The following is a 22,624-nucleotide window of genomic DNA, read 5'->3' on the forward strand; positions in this document are numbered from 1 at the left end:
TAATGGTAAGAAGTATATAATTTATTATCGGTTAGCTACAGTACAACAACAATATTATTATGAAGAATAAATGGACTGCATCTTATATAGCGCTTTTCCAGTCTTGCAACCACTCAAAGCGCTTGACAATACACGCCTCACATTCACCCATTCACACATACGTCGATGGCAGAGACAACCATGCAAGGTGCACACCAGCTCATCAAGAGCACTTTAGGGTTCAATTTTATTCAATATTATATGGCTCACATGGATTTTTTATTTTTTTTATATATTTGGCTTTTATGGCCCTCCCAGCCAAAAAGGTTCCTGACCCCTGATGTAGCCTACCTAAACATTGTTGAAGACCCAGTACACCCCTCCATGGCAACGGTATTCCCTGGTGGCAGTTGTCTCTTTCAGCAGGATAATGCACCCTGTCACACGACAAAAAATGTTCAGGAATGGTTTGGAGAATATGACAAAGAGTTGGAGGTATTGACTTGGCCTCCAAATTCCACAGATCTCAATCCAATCGAGCATCTGTGGGATGTGGGACAGCTTTTTTTATAAGGCGAAGAGGTGCCGGCATGGCGGGTTTTATTCATTAATAGTCCAAATAAAACGGCGCTCAAATGCGGGAATGTAAATATAAAGGACAACTTAAATATACGATCAGACATTGTTTCTCTGATCGAGGTTCTCTGGTACAGTGCGTTTCGGCCCGAGAGCGCTCCTGCACAATCCTGCCACACCTCAACCCCCCCACTCTCAACACAGAAGCCCCCCCAATTTTTGCAAGGGCCAAATTTCTGAAATGTCCCTTTCCCCCATTAAACCAATATGCATTTTAAAATAAGCCTACTAGTAATAGATTATTAAGGATTGTAAAGCATGATGTATGCAATAATTGCAAAGCGTTATTATCGTTACTATATTATTATTACCATGTTTTTATTACCATTGCAACCACAACTGTATTATTATTATACACAAATTATTTACAAATGTATTTGGATAGACGGGAGACTGAAAAACGGAAGTTTCGTAAAGAAAGCGACTAGCCGACTCTACTGCAAATGTTTGCTGCGGCTGCTGCGGTCGATGTTGTGTTCTCCGGACCTAAATTAAGTTAAATGGCTTAAATAAAAACCATGGATTGATATAAAAGTTATCTTTTTTCTATTCATTAATTGCATGAAGGCTGTTTTGTGCTTGTAGCGTAGAAGCCGGTGGAGGATTTGGACATGGTGGTCTAGCATAGCATGGTTGGTCCGGTGATAAGTTGCGGCTCCAGGTTATTACTTATATACAGTAATAATGAAATTAAATACGAATTATAAATAATTATATTGCCAGTGGAAACCAGGTGATCAGCCATTGATCACTTAATTAACAGATCATTGATCACTACCAGGAAACAGATTTCTATAGATGCACTCTCTCGAAGCCATCATAAAGATTGAAATACACTTTAAGAATATTTTTATTTAATTTTAAATAACACTTTAAAAGAGCTGCAACTACACATTATCGCATTACTCTGACATTATTTCATTCCTCGTACATTATCTCATTCCTCGAACATTATCTCTTTCCTCAATGATATAGACCTACCTAAACTATCCACAGAGCAGGCCACCACATTAGATCAACGAATTACTCCAGAAGAACTCAGGAAAGCCCTCTTCTCTATGCCCAACAATAAATCACCTGGATCAGATGGTTACCCAGTGGAATTCCATATTCACTTCTGGCCATTCATCTCCCCATTATTCATCAGAATAGTTATGGAGACTAAGTCAACCTCAACCATGCATCACTAAATGAATACTGCTCTCATTTTGGTTTTGGTCAAACCCAATAAGGACCCAACCCTCACCTCCTGTTATAGACCGCTAAGCCTAATTAATTCAGATTTAAATATTATTTGTAAAATACTAACCAACAGAATTGAAAAAGTAATTCCATTTCTAATTCACCCAGACCAAACAGGCTTTATCAAGGGCAGAGACTCATCCAGCAACATGCGTTGTTTATTCAGTTTGATCAGCATATTGCAAAGGATTTACTTAAATGCTGTTATTGCTTCTTTAGATGCCGAAAAAGCATTTGACAGAGTTAATTGGACATATTTATTTTCCACCCTCAACAAACAGTCACTCATCCAGCATCCAGGGGGATGGTAGCTCAGGAGGTAGTTGGTGGTCTAGTGATCCAAAGGTTGGCTCCTCCTGCTAGCATGCTGTAGTGTCTTTGAGCAAGACACTTAACCCCTAATTGCTCCTGATGGCTGCGTCCGTCGGTGTTTGAACAATTGTAAGTCGCTGTGGATAAAAGCGTCTGCTAAATGAAATGAAATGAAATGAAATGAAATGAAATGTAATGTCTACGCTTATGCAAACTGCCGCCGTATTGTGTCTGGTCCAGTGTCTCAGAAAACCACACACCTCTTCTACTGCAGGGAAAAATAGAACCTAAATTACTTCCTGGTCTGGGATCAGACAAATCAGTGGAGCCCCTCCATTAATTCACCCGATTCCAAGCACCTAAGCGGCCCTGGGATGGGAGCCTGCACAGTCTGTGTGCAGTAACGGCTTGACGACGCCCCCTTGACCCGCTACACTCACCATCTGCTTCTGTAATCACCAATGGTTACACTCCACAGCGTTTAACTCTACATCGTGGCACAAACAGGGATGTCCACTCTTACCTTTATTATTCACCATCTTTATTGAACCCCTTGTGGTGGCCACCCTTCAAATCAGTAATATCATTGGCATACAAACAGGAATCTCTGTTCACAATATCAGTTTGTATGCAGATGATATTTTGTTATATTTACGGAACCCAATATCATTCCTGCCCGAAATGTTCAATCTGGTCTAAATTTTCCGCCATCTCAAACTATTCAATAAATTGGACTTAAACCATGGTCATACCACTCAGTGGGGAAGACTGGAATGCTGTAACCCAGAAACTTCCCTTAACCAACACAACAGGCAACATTAGATACCTTGGTATTGATATTTCTACCAGATTTGTTTATCCTTAACTTTGCTCCATTGCTGAAATCAGTTGAAGAAGTCCTCACTCGATGAAACAAGCTACCCATCTCACTAATTGGTAGGATAGCAGCAGTGAAAAAGAATATACTACCAAAATTAAACTAAATATTTTCAGTCTCCCCAGTCCAGCCAACAGTAAATTAATTTAATATTCTAGACTCAATAATCAATTATATTGGAAATACCAGAAACCAAGGATTAAACTAGTAACACTACAGAAAAACAGACTCTGGCCTAACAGGCCTAGCAGCCCCAAATTTCAGATACTTCTATTTAGCGGATCATCTTTAATTTATAGTTTAATGGTTGCAACAAGAGCAACAATTGGGCCATGGATGGCGAGACATTGAACAAACAGAATGTTGGGATTCATCAATATCTGATCTCCCATTCCTTACTGAATCAATACAGAAACATAACTGCTTTAAAAACCCATCCATCGCAACGACTCTGTCAGCCTGGTGGAGATTCAAAAAATTCACTCCAATCTGGCACAACACAGATTTTCTGGTTAAAAACAGACGAATAATCTTCAGGTGTTGGAAAAGACAAGGAATTAATCATCTGGAAGACATTATTTAAAACCATTGCTTGTATCCTTCCCAACCTTAACCCAAAGGTATAAAAGGGCCACAGTTTCCTGCAATTCCTTTAACTACAGCAGTCTCTAAATCTCAAATTAACAAACAACATCCAACAACCACCTTCAATGATTGAACATCTTACTCATATAGGTAATAATAATATAATAATAATAATAAGTTTGTATATTCTGGAAAAGGGATTTTTTAACTTACTCATAGGTTATATAAAAAACCCTTTTTCCAGAATATACAAACTTTTATTAAAAACATGTGACACTTTATTTTTACCTAAAGAGACCTTGCTGTTTCCACCGATATCAACCTGTGGAAAATTGTAAACTTGCAATACCGCCTTTTCCCACCTATCCAAACATCCTGGACCAACATCACCAAGAACGCTATCAACCCTTCTGGGTCACAGCGTTCCAGTTTCCCCGTCTGTATGTCTCCTTGGTGACCTCTCCTCAGTTGACCCATCACTCCAACTCCATTTTTATTGCCTTAACAATTGCCAAGAAAATAATATTACTCAATTGGAAAAACAGAGATAATCTCACCACATCGTAATGGTTACATTTATTGATGGAATACATCTCAATGGAAACTTCAAGATGCAAGATTGAAGATTGAAGATTCAAGATTCAAGAGGTTTATTCATCACATACATATACATACTCATACATATATACAGTTTAATGTCAATGCAATGCACCCAGTGATTACGCACAATATGTTCTAGACTGAACACAATAGCTACCTAAAGATTTCTACCTGACTAACTAACTGATTCCTAAAACGTAATGCAGTAAGTCGAATACTACAGAATAAAATAAAATATATAGAATAAAATAAAATAAAATAAAATAAGAACTCAAAGGTAATGCAGAGTGAGAGTGTACAAAATAGAATAAAGGAAATATGCTTATGCATATGGGATAGACTTTTAGTACTTTTAGCCTATATGGGATAGGCTATTTATGTATATGCAGACATGAAGTTTTGAACACACAAGTTTTGAAACTTGGCAGTATTCAAAAACAAGGTTGATTCATTTAATGAAATATGGGCTACTTTTATCTCTGACATAATTCCATCCATTAATACTCGAAGGTTGAAATCAAGTATTTTTTAAAATAATATCACCCTCAAAGTTTCCCCAACACTTGGACCCATTCAGCCAGCTCCCAGAATGCAAATGGTTGGAGGACCAACAAGGCCACATGGTTACTTGCCACATGGCCACTTGACACCCTGCTGAATGGGGTAATCTCTGCATTGTTCTTGTGTTTATAGGGAATGTTGAACAGCGTCATCGACACACAATGTCTTTGTTTTATAAAAAAAAGCTTTTATTTAACAGTAAGAATATACATGTTTTATGAAAGTGGGATTATTTCGGAGTTTAAAAGTGTGGATAACACAACAAAATGTACAGCTTGTCAATTATATTAGTCTTTGTATGTCAACCTTGGTGTGTCATTTAATATATAAATGTGCATATGACAAATAACCATAATCGCCTAGGAATGTTAATAGTTGACCAACCGATATTTAATTTCTGCTGTAGCCTTTTGTGAACCCCTTTCATGTAACTCTCTCCATGATGAATAGCCAACGATACGTCACTTCTTTAGACCATGTACTAACCTGTGACTGCAAAGTCAAAAATGTAATGAATCTTGATGAGGTTGCTGGCAGGGTGAACATGACCACCAAAGAGAGGTTGAGGTGCTCACAGGTGTTCTTGGAGTTGTAGACCTCCCTCTTCAAGTGTATTTCCTCGTGCTGTAGAAATCGCTTCTTGTAGAAACTTCTTCCGTTGTAACAAAAACGGGCGTGTCGTCGATCTCCTCCGCTGGTTCTTGAAAATATTCTGTTTCAGTGCACATTCGGATTGAAATCCGCTGTTTGAAATGTTGTCCAAGTCCGGGATAACACAGATATCAGATTCAGTACGCATCGCTTACTCTGACCTGGATCTATTGCACAGCTCAAATGAAGGTCCACGATATGATTTACAGCTTCCGCTACCCACTTCTCGTAATACAGAACAACACGGAGATGAAAGTTTCATGGACAAGTGAAACTGAAGGATCCTCGTTCTGCATGTAATCCATCTGTTTACAGAAGTGACGTCAGCTTTTTTTCTTCATTGGTATATGCCGCCTACACAACAATGTGTCCTCTTGTGCGTTAAACACATAAGAATTAAAGGCTGAACTCTATCAAAACGGTTTTACATTGTGACTTCACATCACAGGGAATATGGAGGAATGATTTTCACCTGGATGGTCGCTTTAAAGGAAATGATCGATCGGCATAGTTCAGCACTGTTCAGCGTCTCGGTAGGTGAACTGTGTTTCCCCATGTAATCTGACGAGGTACCTAGTGTAGCTAGTGTATCATCCATCTATCCATCCATCCATCCATCCATCCATCCGCGACAGCAGGCTTAACAGGGTGGCCCAGACCCGAGCAACTTCCTTCAGCGCTTCCTCGAGCATTTAGAGGTATTCCCATGGGAGCTAGGAGATATAATCCTTCCAGGATTTGGCAACAGGGTCTCCTCCTGGTTGGCTGTGCCTGTACACTTCCAAAGGCAGGCGTCCAGGGGGCATCCTTATCAGATGCCCAAACCATCTCAACTGACTCCTCTTGATGCAGAGGAGCAGCAGTTCTGCTCTGAGGTCTTTTCCAGATCGCCAAACTTCTCACCCCATTTCTAAGGCTGAGCCCAGCAACCCTGAAAAGGAACCTAATTTCAGTCGCCTCTATCTGGGACTTTATTCTTTTGGTCATGATGCAGTTCTAAAGACCATACTGAAGGTGAGGATCAGAACAAAATTAACCGGTAAATTGAAAGCTTTGCCTCTCAGCTAAGCTCTGTCTTCACCAGGAAGGTCCAGTACAGTGCTTGCATTACTGAAGATGCTGCACCCATTCATCTGTCAATGTCTTACCCTCACTCATGAATAAGACCCAGAGATGCCTAAACTCCTTCACTTGGTTCATCTGTTCTCTCCCCACCTGGAGGGGACAAGCCATCTATTTCTGGGAGAGAACCATGGCCTCGGATTCAGCCACAAATCATTCTAGTGAGTGCCTGAGATCATAGTCCGATGAGGCAAAGAGGACAACATCATCTGCAAAAAGCAGAGATGCCACCCTCAATTCCCCAAACTAGATATACTCAGGCCATCAGCATTTCTATCCTGTCACCCCTCGTCTTGTGATAGAAAGTTGTAATGAGAATCCCCAGAGGAGGCTTCCTTAGAGACTTTCGAGGCTTTCGAGCACCACCTCCTCCTCCATGCCCCAAAATCACGAAATCACAGCTGTGACAAGATAAAGGAATGCTGTGACAAAAGTGGAGAATTACGCTAACGTATTTCAGTCGGATGCATCTTTATGTGACTCGTAACTCGTAGGCTTAGGGGGTAGGGGAGATAGTTGAGTGGTTGAGTGGCCCAGTGTGCCCAGCCCTTCTACCACAAAACTATTAGCCTTGAGATAAATGGCCCGAGCCGAGGCAAGGATGTACAGGGGGTGACTTGATGATTTGGGGGGACGATACGGGAGTGACAAGGTGGTGTTTTGTCTGTGGAGGATGCATTTTTATCCTCACCACCCCAAAGATGGTGGGAGGATTCATCATCGGTGCTGGTCCCAAACCCTGTAGGGGGCAATAGCAGTTAAAATATGGTCTTGGCCTCTTGCTCACAGGACCACAAGGCCAAATCTGGGATTTTTTTTATTTTTGAAGGAGGGTTGAGGGAAGTGGCCATCAGCATTTCTATCCTGTCCATGAAAATCACAAACAGATTAGGAGACTATCAATACTACAAGAGGGGGAGATTCCCCACGGGTTAGGGTTTAAAAGAAGTCGCGTGACAAGCTGTTGCCTGGAATTCCATTTTGCTTTTGAGAGAAACTGAGATATTAGATTACGGAATATTGGACAGATGAAGGCGAAAAGGAAGATGATGGGGCAAATAGTGAATGGGAAAAGACTGGGAGATGACAGAGATAAAAAATTATTGGTTTGACTGTACAAGGTGATAACGTGTCTGACCTGTCAAAAAGGTTTGTCACACAAAACAAAAGGAAACAGGGTGGTTGGATACAAGAAGAACACAGAGGTATTTGAAATACTGTAGGCAGATACTGCTGAGGGTGAGGAACTATAGGAGCTAAATATATCACTAATTGCACATACCCTTTTCTACCATGAACAAAGGTCTTTGAGCACGGAGAGAGTCCAGGTACTCCAGTTTCCCCCCACATTCCATAGACATGACCACAGGAGCATGAGCATGCTTGTTTGTCTCTGTATGTCAGCCCTGTGATAGACTGGCAACCTGTCCAGGGTGTACCCCGCCTCTTACCCATTGACAGCTGGGATTGGCTGTGACCCCACAAGGATAAGCCGTATAGATAATGGATGGATGGAACACTGCCATCATTATTCCTGGTTGTTTTGGTTGCTCACTTTCCAAAGATGCAAGTCGCACTTCTTGGTTTGTCATTCTTGATTGTTGTTGAGAATTGCCTAATTTTGTGTGCGAGGAGTTTGATTCGCTCATACAATTTTAGTTTTTTTCCATCCCAGGTTGTAGGTCAGGGCAAATCGAGAGAGCACAGGATCCCTTTGATTTTACTTGCTCTTAATTACTGAAACATTTTCAAGGTGCAAAAGAATAAGAAAGAAGCAGAAAATATGTGCAATTAAAGCATTAGTCCGTAGTCCCCAATCGCTAAGTGACTAGCGAACAAGGTCGCAAACTGGAAAACTGAATTTGTTTTGATTCGTTCCAATTTGTTTGATTCATTTAGATTCTTTCATTTGTTTGATGCACTGAATTTGCTTGATTTGTTTGTTTTAAAGGGGGGCTAGTCACATTCGAAGGAATCAAAATGTGTATTTGTCTCTCCCCCTTCCTTGTGGTGTGATTCCAAAAGTACATGTGTTTCTAACTGCTGCCTCAGATTATATTCTGCCGTTACCTTTGTTCCTCCTTCTATCTGTCACCCCTCGTCTTGTGATAGAAAGTTGTAATGAGAATCCCCAGAGGAGGCTTCCTTAGAGATTTTCGAGGCTTTCGAGCACCACCTCCTCCTCCATGCCCCAAAATCACGAAATCACAGCTGTGACAAGATAAAGGAATCCTGTGACAAAGGTGGAGAATTACGCTAAAGTATTTCGGTCGGATGCATCTATATGTGACTCGTAACTCGTAGGCTTAGGGGGTAGGGGGTCCCAAAATGAATAGCTCGTTTCTCTCACCTGCTTAATGCGATTTCTGCCCCTGAACTTCACTGCAGAGCTTCTCCATATCCAGGCTGTATGATGTAACTTTGAGCTTCACACATGACTGTTAGCTGTCATCAGTGAGTCGCGACCGACTTTTGCTTAATGCGTACTTGTTCATGTTTAAATAGGTGTCGGGAATGGTATTCCATGTCTCTATTCCACTCCGCATTCCATGAAACAAACTTAGACGTTCTATTTCCTCAGAAACTTTTCTTTTTTTGGATGTATCCATGGTTAGCTACATACAAGGTGCGACGCATATTTTGATCGACAAAATATTTAAACACTTTTTATTTCAATGTTACAAGATCACCTAAATCTCCAGAATCATGATTATTATTATTATTATTGAAAAAATTAACAAAATAGAATAAAATGTATTTAAATTAAAGTCATTTGAAATATGTTCGCGACGAACAAATAGTTTGTGAGTCTTGCATCACTAACTACCACTAGACCATAATAACAAGCATAGGCATACGTGTTTGTAGTGGGCTGTGGGATTATTTTATTATGAAAAATGTGCCATTACAGAAAAAAGGTTGATAAGATAAGGCCTGTGTTTCCCATTACAACTAACTCTCTACCAGTTCATGCCTCGATACCCAGTATGCACCTCACTTCCCCCCAAGCCCGCTCGGCCTTGATTGGCTGTCTCCATCCCTATCTCCCTGCCCGTCCGCCGTTGTTGTTGTCTGGTTTGTTTGTCTGCAAACCCCCCAGATATGAACTCCTCTTGCCACTTCTCTTCTCTTCCCTTCACTTCCCTCCCTGGGGGTCCTGTCACTGAGGGATGTTTCTGGAAGGAAGGGAAGTCGCTGGCCGCTGCAGGTTAAAAAAAAAAAAAAAGATTATATATACTGTATATATTTTATTTTCCCTTCTTACCCAGCTGTCACACAGAGCATATTCACAAAAGAATAAATGGTCACTCCTTACAATCTTCCAACCGTCTCACATTTGTCACATAATTTTTCATCCCTCGATCTACTAAAAACACTCGTTTCTCGAGTTTTACAGATTCTTTGTGTTCAAAAGATCTGAACTCATATTAGGGCGGCAACAACCTAGTCGTGCATCACTAACTATGAGAAGGCTGATATATTTACAGGATCTTCTTCTTCTTCTTCTACTTCTTCTTCTTCTTCTTCTTCTTCTTGTTGTTCTTCTTCTTCTTCTTCTTGTTCTTCTTCTTCTTCTTCTTCTTCTTCTTTTGGTGCCTGGGGTTAACTCGGAGAAGAAAGGCTTGAAGAATAACTTGAGCTTCTCAAAGTGCTTTTAGTGTGGTGGCTGCAGCTGGTTCCTGTCGTCGGGGGGGTGGGTGTGAATAAATACGAAAGTGCGAGACAGATGTCTCCAAGATTCAATGCATTCGAGGGTTGTTACATATTGCTGTTGGTTTTCCCTCACAAGCCGTCTGTTGTTATGCGTCGACATCTTTAGATTTATAAATGATGCAGAGAGCACTTTGCAACCTGCCGTCGGGGTGGAATTATCCTAGGGGAAACTTTAAGAATAAATAGGCTTAACTAAAGGCTAAGGAAAAAAGAGGCTTATGGGCATTGTTGGTCATTGTATATAAAAGTGGAAAAACTGTATATATACAGTATATATATATACTTCATATAAGTATAATTATGAGCATTATTTTTTCATTCCTTCTTATTATTGTTATTATTAATATTACTGTTTATAATGCCAGTATATTATTATTCTTTTTGAAATTATTATCACAACTATACTGTAGTCTTATCATACTGTATGCATACTGTATGTATGTACATATATAAGTATACACATACATACGTTTTAGGGACGTCCGGATGTAGGACAAAGCCAAAGCTGTCACCTGCAAACCATGGTCTAACCACGGCGCAATAGTATACACACACATATATACATACTGTATATACACACACATATACATACATATAAACATACATATATAATTATTTTTTTCAATGGCCGTACATACGTTATGTATATTAAATGATCCCAGCATATTATACCACACTATAGTAGATATATTTAATTTCTTTTTTTTTTTTACATGCACCGTTCTGTAAACTTCTGCTGCTTAACACCTGAATTGTCTTTCTGGGGACACTATTATCACTATTCCCAACTTTTCCCACCTTAAAAAAAATGTATGTAATGTGAACAAGGTCATTAAATTATATCAAATATATCCAATACAACAAAGAATCCCACAATTGTTGACAAATTAGCAGTTTCGGGGAATGTTATGTAAATTTCACAGGAAAAAACACTTTTAGTGAACACATTCTACTTATCTCTGATAATGGAGGGACTTTATTTGGAGACATAAAGCTTCCAGGAAGCAACGTGATTGTGCACCTCCAGGTAGTTGCTATGGCGGTGGCGATGGATGTGCTACCTCCTTTTCTGGGCTCAGCTAAGTCAACCACAAGTCACTGGTTTGCTGCAAAAGTGTGTCCTTGAGAGCATTAGGGCGCATTTAGCAGTGAAAGACACCTCAATGGGGATCTTGAAAAAATGACAATTAAAAACACAAGATAAAGCAAACCGAGTGCAGAGCCAAATATTCCAGATTCTAAGGGCAAAGGTAAGGCAAAAGTGATTCCAGAGCCATTCAAAGCACAACAGAAAACGCTCAGGGTCCTGCCCTGCCTTGATTCCCTGTCTGTCTGTCTCTGGCTCACTCTGTCCCTCTCTGGCTCCCTCTGTCTGCTCTAGGTCCCTATGCCCTTCTCCGGCTGCCTGTCTGTCTGTCTGGCGTCACATCCCTGTCACTACACAACTGTCCCCAGTCAGTAATCTCACCACCTGTCTCCACCTTCCTTGTCACTCCTTTTCTTCATGAAGTTGGCAGTAAAGCTCGCCAACGATAGACAGTCAAACACAGATTATGGAAACATCACATCCTTAACTTCCGCCCTATCTGGCTTCATATTGTGGCTGCTGAGAATTGTATTGTATATAATTCTCAATGATAGCTTTCTCCATTCTGGACTCTAATCTTGAAACAAACGATTCGTTCATAGGGAACAAATATTTGAAATGAATCATCATTGCGACAAAAGAGTGGCAGGCAAGTGAATCTTCGACTCAAATTGAAAATAGTAACTAAATAGAGGACTAAATTAACGTTTAGGCGCTTCAATTGACTGCGATTTACTCTAAGAAATGCACCGAAATGAATAATTTAGACAAAATTATCAGATTTTTGTGAAGATTTCATTCACAACTCAGAGACGAACTGACTCTTCCGAGTCTCTTTTATCGTTCAGGAAGTCCTCCCTCATTCATTGTGTGTTACACAAATGAAATAAAACAAGCAAAGACTCGAAAGACTCTTTACTCTTCACTGAGTCACTCGTCAAGAACCGAATCACAAAAAAGTAAACGTTTCATAACAACCAATAGTTATGACTTTCAACTTGCTCTTCATTTTGTTATGACGAACACAGAGCTGCTATTCTGGCTGGAACTGATGAATTAGATGAATTAGTACAACCTTGCCCTTTTGATCTGGCAACACAAGAGCTACTTTTCATTATCTATGTATTTGAAGCAGAATGTCAAACATTTTCATGTTCATCTAGGTTGTAGTCTACAGCAAAACTTAGTGACAACTTTACTTCACTACCACTGAAGAGATTTAAGAAAGAAAAGGCCAAATGTAATTACAAAAGCTAGAAATTACAATTTTCTCCATGAGACTCGAGTAATCAGCATGAGGAAGACTAAAAGTGCCTCCCAGCGTTCCCCAAACTCCCCCCAAACTCATTAACTACATTTAGCCTCAATGAAGGTCCTTCCAAATGAGCACATCTGCCACCTTGTTGTGGTTCGCCGTGGCAGGTGGGAAGACGAAAGCTGCATGGCACCGGGCGGTGGTTAGGTTGTTTTAGCGGCGTACGTGGTTATATATACTGTATATATGTATGTGTGTTTGCGAAAAAATGTGGGTGTAGGGGTATGCATTTTAATACACTTCTATCTCCACCAGGATTTACGGGAGATCGGGAGCCATCCTAAACTGTCAGCAATTCCCAGCAAATGGCACTCAGCCAGCTTAATTGTTATTAGGGGTCACTGTCCCTTGTCGCAAATGATGGTGCACACAGGTCACATGGTACTATTGCAGTCTGGTGATTGGTCAACAACCGGTCCTCACCAAGATGGCGGCACGTGCAGATGTAACTGACTACAGAACTTTATGGATGTCATGGATGCGACAAACCCACAGACAATCTGAATAAGATTTGTATTCTGGGCAGTTCCAACATGGTGTCCTTTCACCCAGATCCGGTGTATGGTGATGGCGATGGTGTATTCAGTATTGTGTTTATTTTATTTATTTATTAATTCTCGTGGAGCATGGTCCATGTAGGTTTTATGTATTGAGTGCATAAAACGTTTTTTTGGGGGACCTATTAGTTCTCTATGTTGTTGTGGACTATTTGTTGTGACATAAGCTCTTAAACTAGGCATACTAGTTAGAAAATAATTTCAAATCAATATTCCTCCTCAACCTATTCTTTAATATAGTAATTAACCGTGTCGTTATGGCAAATCCGATGGTGACAGGGTGATCCGAAGACACACAGATCAGTCACAAAGGGGCTAGTTAAACGTGTTCACTTTCAAGATATCGCTTGGATAGAGCTTTGTGACCAATCTTGCTCATGATGAAGATCTTTCTGTAGGAACAAATTAAAGATCATCTGAGAAAGAACTTCTGTTTAGTTACTGGCTCAGACTGATGTAAAACAGTGACGTCTTTCACTCACAAAAGAGTGCTACCCCTCCACCTTTCATTTTCTACTCTGAGGCAGGAATATTCTTTGCTCCTCGTCAAACTTTTGCATGATTCCTGGCAGACATTGATAAAAACGGGCTGGGATCTTTCAAGCCAAGCTGCTGTCCAAGACCCAGATGTTACACTCCAAGATATTTCTCAGGACCACAGGGCCAAGGAGAACTTTGAGAAACTTGATCTCGTTGCAAAGCAAGCGAGGTTTTGAAGCCTGTTTTGTGTGCAAGGTGTCACCGCACAATGTCTGGGAAAGAGCGGTTTTAGAGGAGAAAAGCTAGCTTAGCTAGCTCGTACCACACCTATTATTTATCGTTTCGAGGGAAGACGCCGCATAAGCTACTCTGGCACAGTCCTCTCTGCCACTTGTGATGCTAAGGAAAGCCTTCTTCTTGGCGATACCCAGCCCGAGAAGATTTAACAAGCTAAACCCATTGTTATGTCTGTCTTTGAATGGAAACGGTTGCTTTGCACTTTGGCTTTATCGTCTGTAGAGCACATAACAAGCAAAATAACATCATAAAAACAGCTTGAAGCCTGTACCCGAGTTCAACTAGAGGGGTTTTAGAACAACGTTAGAGTAAGGCTGTAAACCTCTTGATGATTTGATGCAGAGACGTTTAGTTTCTACTTCGGCAGAAATCACTACAGCCACAGCTCTGACCTCCAGTCATGAAGCCCTGTTCGGCTTTCTTTCACCTTCTCAATCGACTGGGCAATTCCCCAGCTAGAGCACAGACTGGCTTTCACCAACAGGGCCCTATGAAATGGTCATTAACGTGAGCAAACTGATCCTTTTCCCTTTCCCTTTTCACCATACAGATGACCATCTAACCACTTTGGAGTTCATATCGGTGGGAGTTTACATCAGCTTGTGTGGTCAGCAGATCGACTCTAAACTCTTCATCAGCACGGTACTGCAGAGAGGAGATGATGACCTCAGGGGCTGTTGTAGTTACCCTTTGTCTGTATGATGGAGGTTTCAGTGGAATGGACTGTGAATAGGGGGCAACTGGCAGGGCTGGCGCAGGGAAGCATTGCAGCAGAGCGGCGGTTGTCTCCCGGGCTTAGCTTGGCTGAGCTGAACCAGACAAGCATTCCCTTCCCAATCCTTTTTATTACTGTAATGGAATGGATGGGCATGGGAGGGGGAGAAAATGGGACGTGTGGGATGGCTACCGAGATGAGGCGAAACAGTGCTCCGTCTCTCTCTCTCTCTCTCTCTCTCTGTCTGTCTCTAGCTGCATATGCTAAAAAGCATGTGTAGAGGACACTGTAGAATGACACAGAGACACCCCCCTCCCCCTTAAGTAAGAAGAATGTCCTCGGAATAGACCCCACCCCCTCCCAAAACAGCATAAAACCATCCCTCGGGAATCAAAGGTGCGAGTCAGCAAAAAGAGCCCAAACGAGACAGGAAATTTATGACATACAAACCGGCTGTAAAGTAGTCCTGCGCAATCCAGTGGTAATACTCGGTGGAGTGGAGACTCGACTCAAGGCGTATAGCGTTTCATAATGAAACTCCAACCCAGAGGGAAAGATTGGAGGATATGAGGGACAATCGGCTCACGGCAAAAAGAGAATTGGCAGCCGGCTCTCGATGCAATGGGAGCAATCGCTCTTGGAGCCTTAAAGATTTAAAGGTACTACACTGGATGTGGTTGTTTCACAGGGGGTTATGATCAGTGTGGAATAGAGGAATGCCAGTTGAGGTATGGTAAAGGTGGTAAACCCTGGTTATGGTGGAGTAAATGGTAATGAATTGTCTTTATCACTACATAACTGAAACAAGAAACCTTTAGACAATATCTGGGCTTCATGAGAACAATTTGACAATAGCAATGCTTGAACAACACTTGAAGAAACCAAAACACAGCAGTGACAGAGATTGTTTTTAACAAAACAAAAGCCTAAAGTGGAGGCGTTTGAGATAGATTTATTTTTATTTTTTTTACCAGGGTTAGAACAAGGGACCATAGATAGATAGAGATATTGTGTCTTCCCATGGCCATGCAATAAAACTGTCTCAATGAAAAACCAAGCAACTGAGTCTCTGAAGTCATTTTACTTCTTGATTGGTTGATGTAGGTATGTAGGTAGGTAGGTAGATCAATTTCTCTTTTAGAGACCCTAAGCACGGTAGCATGTCGATGTTACAAAATGTCCCCCCCCCCCCCCCCCCGTAGAAAAGAGAGTTAAAGTTCTTGGAAATGATGCAAGTATGGCAAACTGCGAAAGTATCTTTTAATAGAGTTTTGAAAAGCTGGTCCTGGTGGAGGTGTATGGGGTGGTACAAAAAGGATCCTGTCACCAAAGAGTAGCAGCTTCCTCTGCCCTCCCAAGGCCTCGGTGCTCATTAAACGCTCGGCCCTTTGACAAAAGCAGAAATGTGTCTCTCTCTTCTCAGTCGTCTCTTTTTGTCGCCCCCCCCCCCCCCCACTCTCTCCCCGTCTCTTGTGTCTCAGCGACTCAGACAAAAGAATTCCGACGAGGCTCTCAAACTGTGTCCTTACCATCACGCCCCGAATCACTCCTAATTTACAGCCTATTACAAAGACGCCCAGGGAGCGCCACGAGAGATTGTTAGAGAAGAGAATACAAAAGTATCGACGGCAATCCAAAAATACAAAATATTATTTTTCATCCAAACTAGACTGAGGTGCATTAGTCCAACAGTTGGAATTTCTTTAGCAACTTAGGCTATTATTTAACACATGTAAGATGCACATTTGCCTCATGTATGAAATTTATTTTCCACCTAAGAAATCAAATTTTAAGAAAATATCTTTATGTTGCTGTGAATTATTCTTATTCTTCTGGAAATTCTTAAACTAGGCATACTAGTTACAAAATAATTTCAAGAGTAATAATGGGATAATGTGCAGCCAGCCGGTCATTATCCTAAATTAACCTCCTTTAGAGTGATACAAGACCTCATGACTTGCCAGGAGTTATTTTGCAATAATGACCAGCTGGCTGTACATTATCCCCTTCCTTGTGGACCCTCTCAAATGAAGGCCCAGACAGAGGGTGACAAACATCAACTAAATTTCAATCAATGTAGTATCAGCATATACACACTGTCTGCCTAGTGCGATCTATCCATTTACTCTAGCCTTTGCTAGGGGTGCTGAAATATCATGAACCATGTGGTCACTTGTGGATGCCAGAATTCAAGGAACATCTTTGATAATTTGAGCCTGTGTACCCATTTTGGCTAATCATTAGAAAAGACGACAGTCATAAACGAGTGAGCATTACAAGAATCCTAATCGCAGACATCTGTCAAATAAATAACTGCCAAATAAAGTGTATTCAAACCAATACTACTAACAATACTAAATACTCTAAGATAGATAGATAGATAGATAGATAGATAGATAGATAGATAGATAGATAGATAGATAGATAGATAGATAGATAGATAGATTGATAGTGCTTTTGTTGCACAACAGTTTGATTATCTTTATCACTCATTCTAGATAGATAATTATGATGAGGAATAACATAAAAAAAAAAAACACCACAACAAATTGGCATTATGTAATAAACCTAAAAATTAGCAAAAATATATATTTTTTGTAGCTGAGAACTTCCGGGGCTCACTATATAACAGTCAAGGTGTTTTTAAGAAAAGTAATTGGCAAGTTTTTGTTTCTGTGATCCCTGAAATTAAAATGGAAGAGTTTTCCATACAGTAGCATATCCCCGTACCTTTCTGAACTGAAAAAAGGCATTGATAAATTCCACGAGGGAGAACAAATGTATATTGACTGCAAGTACTCACGTTGAATCAAATTAGCATATACTGTATTTATATATATATTCAGAATATGGGGGCAGTAGCTCAGGAGGTGGAGTGGGTCGTCTAATAATCCAAAGGTTGGATGTTTGATCCCCAGCTCCTCCTGCTAGCATGCTGAAGTGTCCTTGAGCAAGACACCCAACCCCAAATTGCTTCTAATGGCTGTCCATCCGGGTATGAATAATTGTAAGGTTGCACTGGACAATAGCGTCTACTAAATAAAGATGTATAGAATAATCAAAACGGGTTTCTATGCAGATGATTAATGATGATGATAAATTATTACTAAATTGTTTTAGTGTACTAAGTTTAAGTTACTACAGCGCTACTAGTAAATTGTTGCAGTGTACTAAGTCTGAATTAGTACAATGCTCTTTATAAATAGTTACAGTGAACTAAGTCTTAGTTACTACAATGCTATTACTAAATTGTTACAGTATACTAAGTCTACGTTACTACTACACTATTACTAAATTGTTATAGTGTATGAAGTCTACGTTACTACAACGCTATTACTAAATTGTTATAGTGTACAAAGTCTAAGTTACTGCAACGCTATTACTAAATTGTTACAGCATACTAAGTCTAGGCTACTACAACGTTATTACTAAATTGATATTGTGTACTAAGTCTTAATTACTACAATTCTATTACTGAAGTTACTACAACGCTATTACCGCAATGCTATTACCAAATTGTTACAGTGTACTAAGTCTAAGTTACTGCAACGCTATTATTAAATTGTTATACTTTACTAAGTCCACGTTACTACAACGCAATTACTAAATTGTTTTTGTGTACCAAGTCCACGTTACTACAACAAAATTACTAAATTGTTATAGTGTACTAAGTCTAAGTTACTACAACACTATTACTAAATTTTTATAGTGTACTTAGTCTAAGTTTCTACAACGCTATTACTAAATTGTTATAGTGTACTAAGTCTACGTTACTACAACGCTATTACCAAATTGTTAGTGTACAAAATTGAAGTTGCTACAACACTATTATTAAATTATTACAGCGAACAACACTATTACTAAATTGTCATAGTGTACTAAGTCTAAGTTACTAGAATGCTATTACTAAATTGTTATACTGTACTAAGCCCACGTTCCTACAACGGAATTACTAAATTGTAACAGTGTACTAAGTCTAAATCATTACAGTGTTATTACCAAGTTGTTACAGTGTACTAAGTCTGAGCTACTACAATGCTATTACTAAATTGTTATTGTGTACTAAGTCCATGTTACTATAAAGCTATTACTAAATTGTTACAGTGTACTAAGTCTAAGTTACTACAACGCTATTACTAAATTGTTACAGTGTACTAGGTCTAAGTTACTAGAATGCTTTTACTAAATTATTATAGTGTACTAAGTCTACATTACTACAACGCTATTACCAAATTGTTACAGTGTACTAAATCGAAGTTACTACAACACTATTATTAAATTATTACAGCGAACACTATTACTAAATAGTCATAGTGTACTAAGTCTAGGTTATCCTAACGCTATTACTGCAAAGCTATTACCAAATTGTTACAGTGTACTAAGTCTAAGTCATTACAATGCTATTACAAAATTGTGACAGTATCTAAAGTCTAAGTTATTACACTCTTTTTACTACGTTTTTAGTGCAAAACATCTAAATTATTATAATGTTACTACTAAGTTATTATAGTGTCCATTATGTCTATTGGAAATGTTTCAATATTCCAACAACGGCAATCATCTGATGAAAAGCATATTTTTCTTGAATATAATGTTAACCTTTAATTGAGTTTGACTAAATGTAATGATTATTCAATGTCTTGGGAAACATAAGACAACATAACATAAGTCTTTGTCATAACACAAAGACTATAACTTCCTAAAAAGAAAAAAAAACTGATTTGCAGACACGTATGAGATGCCACAGTTATTTTTGGGAATGGCGCCCGAGCGATTGAACTCGGAGCCATCAACAAGTTTTTAAACGAGAGAGGCGTACACTTACAGAAGGAGAGCTAGAGGTGAGAAACATCAAAGAATGTGGCGTCTGATGGATACTCCAGTTGTTCCCGCTGTCCATACCTGTCTGATTGTATTGTATTCTGAGCCCACAAAAATGATCCTGACTCCGCTAAAAATCAATACTGTGGAATTACTTTGGGATATTTCATTTTCAGCATGGGAAAAGAATGGTATTGAGTGGCCGCTGCTTTGTGAAAAGACCCTGCCATGCCATTAAACTCATCAGAGCAGAACAACCCATGGTTTAGAGAGGAGTTCTGAAATTGAATATTTACAATGGTGTATTAAGTCAGTGTTTCCCGATAGGTTTTTTTCTGCCAAAGCACAATTTCTATAATGAAGTACTCCCACGGCAAACTGCTATCCTGTTAACTACTTAAAAAAGTCAGAAACATTTGAAACTGTGCTTAATATCATGGCTTACTAATTGTGATTTGTTCGTAGTGAACAACTCTTTGAAATGACTCTTGAGACTGGAGTCACTCTGGCAAAAAAATGGATGATGGAGGTAAGAGAAGTAATAAACTCTTATTTATCATTCACTGCAATAAACCAACTGAATCAAATGAACAAGAATTTGGAAAATAGAGCAACTCTTTTTAAGATTTACTTTTATGAGTGAATCCGTGAGAATCTCAAAAACAAATCAAATCTTTCATCAATATGTATAGTTGTCACTTTCAGAGTGAAACTTGTTCCGATGAACACAGAGCTGCCATTCTGGCTGGAAACTAATTAATTTGATGAATTAGTCTAGTTTTGTACTTTTGATCTTGTAACACAAAAGGTAATTTCCGAATGGAATTTAAAACATTTTCTCGGCCCACCTGGCAAGCTCAGTGGTTTAAGAACACGCCGTCATACATATTCATTTAGCATGGACCCAAAATTAAAACCATTTCCCACCAAACTCTCTTCAGACTCAACCACCGAAACCGTTCACCATGCCTTCTGTGTCTAAACAAACAATTGTGAATTGCGTGATTGCAAGCCGTCTCTTTTGTGGATAGCACTCAGTATGCTTTCCTTCTGACCGGCTTCTTGACAAATACCACTCCCACACACAAACCACGGCTGCTACAGTGTTCTGTGTTTGTTTATTTTTTGCGGTAAATTTGTTACACTTGGGCAAACAATAGTGTTTAGGAATTAAAGCTTTGACTCCTTGTTTCAGATTTGGTTCTTGGCCAGTCACTCAGTTAAAAGACTCATTTGATTTTGGGACTCAGTGTTCGCTTGACTCAGTCAGTGTAATGGTCCGGCGATCGAGTGAGGACCTCCAGCAAACGATGAACGAGTGTAAAAAGAGTCGGTTCGGCTCTGTTGGACATGGAATTCGTGCAACAAAAACACAATGTAATTCTATCAAATTTATTGTGGATCTCAAAAATATTTTTGCTTTTACCGTCTTACCTGGATTGATCTTGGCAGAGAATTGCAAATGGTGAATCACAAAAAGCTGAATCACAATAAGGTGAATCACAAAAAAACATTTGGAATACAAAGTGTATACCAGTCACATTCAACATGAATTATTCCATTCATGTCATCAATTTAATTCTCAGTGATTCTCTTCATTTTGCGAGTCGAACAAAACTAATAAACAACTCTTTTGCCGGAGTGACTCCCAACTCATTTAAAAGATTTGTCCACTCCTAATGATCATCCACAAGTCTTGAATCACTAATTAATGGATTTACTGTGGTGGGGTTGCGTCATCATCAAACCATGGCAGAAAAGTTGTGTCTTAACATACATACCATGCCTTGTGAAATGGATGGGCCATTTCTCAAACGTGGACCTCTTAATTGGAAGAACAGAATGTATAACTCAAGGCCTTTGGCATACTATCAAAAGTTGAATTCTTCAGTTTAATTCTGAAAATACGCATGTGCCATGGCCGTGCTCTTGGAATCCCTTTAGTTAAATATAATATATGAAACCATGAATAAAAGCCAACCCCATATTCATACAATGAAGTAATGTGCTTTCCGCACACTGAGTGTTTCATGCAGAACCTACATCACTGTCAGGTTGTAAATCAGAGAGAATTTGAAACCCCTCATGAGCCACTTTTTTTTTTAACTTCAGTAGAATCAGTGGGACAGATCTGGGTGAGAAAAGAGAAACCAGGCTGAAGTTTGAGATAGTTACATGACTAGAATGCCAAGAGATTTTGCTCTCCAAAACTAAAACTAAATGTGAAGAATGCATGATTAATATTTCAGTAAGTATTATAAAGCATCAGATACCCATCATTCTACAGCCATGCATAGGCTTTCAATTGAATTGTATTGACTTGAAAGTGTCCATCCCCTAGACAACCCAGTTTCATCTTGTATATGAACATTTATTAATGATTGGGTTGTACAATCAATCAATTAATTTGAATCACAGAACAGTCTCATAGGGCTTCACAATCTTCACAATTCACATAGAAATCAACCGCATCCCTTAGTCCTATCCTCCTCCCGGACAAAGAAAAAAACCCTTGGGGGAAAAAAGAAAGAAACCTTGAGAAGGCGTCACCGAAGGAGGAATCTCCCTTCCAGGATGGCCAGGCTCCAATAGGCAACATTAATAGCATTATGCGAAAATCATTTGATTAGTATCAGGTTTCCATCAGGCGCATCCGAGGGTGGTTAGAGAGTCCAACAAGTCACCACTAATCTATCCTGGATCATCTGTCTCTGAAGTCATGCAGAGAATTTCTATATCATGAGTTTGGTTTTAAATGATCTTTCCTCTACAATATTTTTTAAATCTGGTAGTCCCTAACAGAACAATCGGAAACAATTTCTTTGTTTCATAGGAATGCCCTCTGATTTGAATTACAGGTCAATGACTGTGGACTTTTAATAGTAATTATGTGAAAGGTTCAACTCACTAGTCAATGGCAATTCCAACTTCTGCCTTTTGCAAATCAACCACCAGCCAACTGTAACCATGGCGATGGTTGAGTGTTCCACTTTTGGAATATTCTGGGAGTATTCCTTAGCAAAGAACAAGAGCTTTCTGACAGGCAACAGCAGTGCAGGATAGTGGTCCTGCC

Source organism: Zeus faber (assembly GCF_960531495.2).
Source record: "Zeus faber genome assembly, chromosome: 13".
NCBI classification, from domain to species: Eukaryota; Metazoa; Chordata; class Actinopteri; order Zeiformes; family Zeidae; genus Zeus; species Zeus faber.